Source organism: Silene latifolia, chromosome 11, assembly GCF_048544455.1.
Source record: "Silene latifolia isolate original U9 population chromosome 11, ASM4854445v1, whole genome shotgun sequence".
In the NCBI taxonomy this organism is placed as follows: domain Eukaryota; kingdom Viridiplantae; phylum Streptophyta; class Magnoliopsida; order Caryophyllales; family Caryophyllaceae; genus Silene; species Silene latifolia.
Window position 1 is genome coordinate 33,355,219 of NC_133536.1, and position 6,390 is coordinate 33,361,608.

The window sequence follows — 6,390 nt, forward strand, 5'->3', positions numbered from 1 at the left end:
ACAACTTTCAACTTTTCTTTGCATTTCTTTTTGAACATTTTCAAAGTCACCCCAATTAGTAACGAGGGTGCCTTGTATTTGAAGCATAGGAGTTCTATTTTTGCTCCTCTTTTCATTTGATGCATTTTTGCAAACTTTCTTTCACTTTTCATTTCATTGAACTCAAATTGATTTATTTTTGTGCCCATTCCCTTTGATGACAAAAATGTATGGTAGAACATGGATGAATGATAGAAGTATGCATGGTTTCAAGGGTCACCTTGGAATAAACGGTAGCCAAGGAGTTATCACACCACAAGGTACTCTTGACTCGGCCTTAAACCATGGGTCAAAGGATACTAGCATGACACATCCTAGGGTGTTTTACAAGCATTCTAACAAGCAAAGTCTTAATAATAAAAAGCATCTACTAGGGCCTATATACACTTGTCAAGCTTCCCAAGTAGACGGTTTCGCAAAATTTTTCTAACATGCAAACTACATGCCATGATGCAACTAGCATATACACATCCTAATGCAAATGATTCTACCAACTAATATGACATATATTCTAAATGCAATCCTAAGTTCACATTGTTTTACCGCATCAATCAAAATAAAGCCACATAGTCATTAACATAAAGAGGAAAAAGGAGATTGGAAAGATCATACCATGCGGTCTTCAATATCCTCATGTCTCGGATGTGGCGTAGTCGATCAAAGTGAACAAGGATAAACAAACACAATATATACAAGACAATATATACAAAGGAAATGAACTTGTTTTTGGTTTTTCAATTTTTATGATTTTTATGATTTTTTTGAAATTTTTCAGTTTTTATGGTTTTTGAATAAAAGTTAAGTGTTAGAATTCCCATCCCCACACTAATATGGGCATTGTCCTCAATGGCCAAAATGATGGAAATTATGCAAAAATGATGCATGATTTCTATACTAAATGCAATTCTACACTAAGCTATACTACATGATGCATGGTTTTTGTTATGACGGAGAGGATAATTTAGATTACCTCCCGTTGTATATGCATTAACTTCCCCAAACCAAATGAGACACTATTGCTAATGTCAAAGTATGGGTATAGTTCATGCACACACTATGCTATGCATGAAATTAGATTGTCATTTTGGATTTTCAAAAATGGGAACAATAAAGAACACCTCAATGGAACCGAGGTGTGAGTCCTTTGATGTTGCTAGGACTAAACCAACAATGATCAAAATGAAATAAAATACAAAGAGATATAGACAAACCATGGGAGTGTAGGAGTCTCCAAGGCTAGTCTTCCATCATGCTATCATCATCACCACTTCCCTCATGAGAAGTGGTCACATTGCCACTTTCCTTGGCACTTTCTTCATTGCTTTCTTCATCATCATCTTCACCATCTCCTTCTTCATCTCCACTTGCTTCTTCCTCAATGTTATCATCAAATTCTTCACCATTTCCAACAACCTCATTGTCTTCCACCACGTCCCTAGATGCACCCGGAAATAAGGCTTCTTTATCCGCCCAACTAGGCAAAGGACAAGATGGATCAAGGAGTCCTTGCCTAGCTAGATGTAAGAGGGGAGGATATTGAGCCAAATAAGCATTCTTCCGATCTTCATAAGCTTGCTTGTGCATGGCTTGCATAAGAAGAGTTACATAGTCTTTCCCAATTTCAACTCCTTGCGGTTTGAACTCTTCATATTCATAGGGGTAAGGCGGTATAACAATGGAAGAGGAGGGAGTTTCATGATCACCCTTTTGTTGTTGAATGATGTACTCGGCTTCCTTGGATAGGGGAAGTAAATAGTTGGTCCGGTGGACACTAAGACGGCAAATCTTTGCGGGTAAAGTGAATGATCGAGCCTCACTAGTAAGCCACCCAAATTTGGTGTCAAGGGGATTGTGAGCAACCCACTTAAACTTGTTAATCATGATGGACATATCAATAAGATGGCCACCTTCCTTTGCCTTGTACTTGCTATCCTTATTGAAATTAGGATCAAAGTGCTTGGCTAGGACCGTGACAAGGCCGCCATTAACAATAACGGTTTGACCCTTCTTCCCACTATCTACATGGAGCCATCTATCAATCAATAGCCTCAAAGAATTGTAAGGCTTGGTATGAATTCTTCCAATATTCAAAGTTGATTCAAGGAGAATAAAATCGAGTCCCGTGAAATGATTGGTGTCTTTCCTAGCAATTATGGTATTTCCCACAACTTTGTGCCATACTCTTATGCCCGGATGATGGACCAAAAGAGCACGACAAGCATGAAAATTTTCAAATTTCTTCCCGGAGATTGCCTCCCAAAGAGGCTCGGGGTCATACTTCCCATATTGCTTATAATATTTATGTTCATCGCTAAGACCCAAAATTTCACCCAATTCCGGAAAGGTAATGCGTCTACTAGTGTTAGCTAGACGAAACTCAATATTTTCCCGACTCTCAACTTTTGTCACTTTTAAAGAACTTAAGAATTCCAAGACAAGGGAGGGGTATGTTACTTCCTTCATTTCAAACAATTTCTTCAAACCCATGGCATTGAAAAAGACTCTTGTTTGTTCAAGAACACCTAATTTCTCTAAAGCATCTTGACATATGAATTTGGTGGATTGGATTTGTTTCATAGCAAACTTGACAAATGTATTTCTATGGGTATCGGAGATGAAAGTTACCTCCGGATAATGCAAGAGTTGATTAATTACCGGAGTAGAAGGTGATGCTTCCATAGAAATTTGTTGTTGTTGTTGCACTTCCAAATTTGGTGTTGCTACCACCATTGCCAAAGCTTTCTTTGCTTGTAGAGCTTTTTGCCTTTGAGAGAGAGCCTTTGCTTTTGGTGCCTTTGTTGCCTTTGTTGCTCACTTTGTTCTTGCCATTTGATGAACTAACCAAGTAAAGAGTCAAAAATCTTCAATTTGTAGAATGCCCAAATCGATTTTGAAGGTGAAAGGCTTTGCCTTTATGAGAACAAAAATCGACTCAAAGGTGAAGATTTTGTGCTTGGTTTTGATTTTTGATGAAGATGGAGTGATTAATTTGTTGTTTGAAGGATGGTTTGATTTGATTTTGGTGAGTTTGTTGAGGGTTTTTGTTTTTGAGATGGAGAGGATGAGGGTTTTGATGTTGAGGGTAGTGTTTATGAATGAATGAATGAAAGAATGAAGGTGGGATGGGTATTTAAAGAACTCGGCAAATTCAAAACGCAGGGACAATCCGTGCGGATTGGGCGCAATCCGTGCGGATTCTACAGCTTCAAAATTTTCAAAATCCCGCCTAGAGACGGGCGGATTCTGGGAAATCCGCTCGGATTCTTCTGGATGGGACGGGCGGATTTCGGTCAGGACGGACGGATTTCTATCCAGAGATTTTTCCTTGTTTTTCTTCAGCTTCAAGACGGGCGTCTTTGTCAAAAGACGGACGGATTCTGTGAGACGGGCGTCTTTCCAGGAATCCGCTCGGATTCTTTGATCGAGAAGAAATTTGTAATTTCAGCACAGCCCAAGACGGGCGTCTTCTCAGCAGGACGCTCGGATTTTCTTCAGACGGGCGGATTCTCAGGAATCCGCTCGGATTGGTCCTTGTGTACACGGATTCAGTTCCATCCGTGCACAAACGCATTCCCTTATCATTCTTTCTTTCTTTCTTTCAAATCTTGTGTTCTTCATTGTGGGGGCGCTACTAAGGCATGAATAGCCTAGGCAATTGCCATCCCCACACTAAGGTGAAGCACTACACATCAATTTAAAATTGTTAATCCCTCCCTCACTTCTCTCTTTTCATGACAATTATTTTGATCAAAGTAAATAAAATCCAAAAATGACAAAGAATGCAATACAAAAATTGAAAAGTAAGTTAGGGAGTTAGAAATATTTACAGGTGGTGGTTTAGGGAGGACTCCACCAAACTCTCATTCTTGATGAGATGTCAAGGGGGCATGTTCAAGGTGTTGTTGATGTTGCTTAACACCTTGAAAAAGTAATCAAAAGCTTGTTCATTGTTGTGGTAGAGGTCCTCAATAGCCCGTGGCCCTTGTTGTTGATCATGATCGATGGCATGCCCAATGTAGGGATTAAAGATCCCTTCAAATTCGTCGTCCCAAAGACCACAAACTTCATTGAGTTGATCATTGAAAATCTCTTGCTTAGATGGAGACAACTCTCCCAATTTCTTCTCTTGGCCAATGAGGCCATCATCTTCTTCCTTGGTTGATTTTGATGAGCTTTGCAAGCTCTCCTTGTCACAATTCACTTGCTCTTTGAATGGAGCATCTTCAATTTTCTTCCTCCATTGGAGTTCCGATTTCTTCCTTTCATCTTTCCTATATAATGATCTATCATGAAACATGGTTCATGCAAACGAGGAGCTCTCATGGTCTTGTCAAGATTAAAAGTTATGCTTTCATCTCCCACTTCTAGAGTGAGCTCTCCATGTTTCACATCAATCACCGCACCCGCGGTGTGTAGGAAAGGTCTTCCTAAGATGATTGGAATGTTGGAATCTTCCTCCATATCAACAATGACAAAGTCCACCGGGATGAAAAACTTCCCAATTCGCACGGGGACATCTTCCCATATCCCTAATGGTGTCTTCGTCGATCTATCGGCCATTTGAAGAGTGATATTGGTGCATTTAAGCTCTCCCATTCCCAACCTTTTACTTACCGAGTACGGCATGACACTCACACTATCCCCTAGATCACATAAGGCTTTGTTGATCGTCGTGTCGCCAATGGTACACGGTATTGAGAAGCTTCCCGGATCCTTTAACTTTGGAGGTGAACTCCCTTGAAGTATTGCACTACTCACCTTAGTAAAGGCGATAGTCTCAAGTTTCCGGATCGACTTCTTCTTTGTGAGCATATCTTTCATGTACTTTGCATAGGCCGGAACGTGATTGATTAATTCCGTGAAAGGAATTGAGACTTCTAAATTCTTCACAATTTCCATGAACTTTCCAAGTTGATCATCAAATTTGGGCTTGGCTTGACGACTTGGAAAAGGAAGTCTAACCACAATGGGCTCCTTCTCTTTGGCTTTGTCTTCATTTTTCTTTGAACTTTCTTCTTTCGATGATTCCCCTCCTTTGGGACTTTGCACAACTTCTTCCTTCTCACTAGCTCTCACAACTTCATTCTCAACTTGCTCCTTCGGTGCTTCATATCTTGTACCACTTCTCAAGTGAATGGCACTAACCATTTCATGTCTAGGGGGATTACCTTGAGGTGGTAATTGCCCCTTTTGTCTTTGTGAGCTTGAAGATGCTAGTTGGGTCAATTGTGTTTCCAACATCTTGGTGTGAGCTAGAATTTTGTTGATGGTGGTGTCTTTTGCTTGGCTATCTTTTTGCATTTGGGTGAAAAATTCTTGTTGATTCTTTTGCATTTGGAGGACCGCTTTTTGGACATCAAAACCTTGGTCATTTTGGTGATTGTATGGATTTTGATTTTGGTAACTTTGGTTTTGATTGAAAAAGGGTCTTTGATTTTGATTTCTCATGGGTGGTGGAGTTTATGTTGTTTGAGGGTTTGAACATTTTGGCTTTTGTATGAGAGATTTGGATGGAACTTGGTGTTTTCATTGTAAAAATTTGAATAAGGGGTACCACTTTTGTAAGCTTGGAAAGCATTAACTTGTTCGGTTGTTCCCCTACATTCACTTGAGTCATGACCCAAGGTTCCACAATTCTCACATATCCCGCTTGGGATTGATGAGGATGCCGTCATGGCATTGACATGATGCTTTGATGATTTTGAGTTTTCCTCAAGCCTAGCAATAGCTTGTTCAAACTTCAAGTTGATTGTGTCAATGTGAGCACTAAGTTGAGCACCCAATTGAGTAACGGTGTCCACTTCATACTTTCCTCCTCTAGTAGCCTTGCGAGGTCTACTATATTGTGAATTATGGACCGCCATTTCCTCAATCTTGTTCCATGTTTGATTGTCATCAACTTCGGTGAACGTTCCATTTGATCCCATATTGAGAATGTTCCTTGAATCTTCATATAAACCATTCCAAAATTGTTGCACTAAAAACCATTCGCTAAGTCCATGGTGAGGACATGAGCGACAAATACCTTTGAACCGCTCCCAAGCTTCATACAAAGATTCTTCATCCCTTTGCTTAAAACCCGTAATTTGAGCTCTTAGCATGTTAGTCTTTTCCGGTGGGTAGAATTTTTTGTAGAAAGCTAGAGCTAACTTCTTCCAAGAATCTATTCCAAGGGTGGCCTTATCAAGGCCCTTCAACCATTGCTTTGCGGTGCCGATTAACGAAAAAGGAAATAAGACCCATCTTATTTGGTCTTGAGTCACGCCCGTTTGAGAGATAGCTTCACAATAATCGCAAAAGGTTTCCATATGAGAATGAGGGTCCTCACTAGGCATTCCCCCGAATTGGCTC

The 6,390-nt window shown here is 40.1% G+C and overlaps 1 non-coding gene across 1 annotated transcript; it reads left to right on the forward strand.

Moving 5' to 3' along the window:
* Window positions 1-6,033: 6,033 nt before the first annotated feature.
* Window positions 6,034-6,140, forward strand: LOC141616365 (small nucleolar RNA R71). Its single transcript, XR_012530717.1, has one exon. It is a non-coding gene; the product is annotated as a small nucleolar RNA R71 (small nucleolar RNA).
* The last annotated feature ends 250 nt before the right edge of the window (window positions 6,141-6,390 follow it).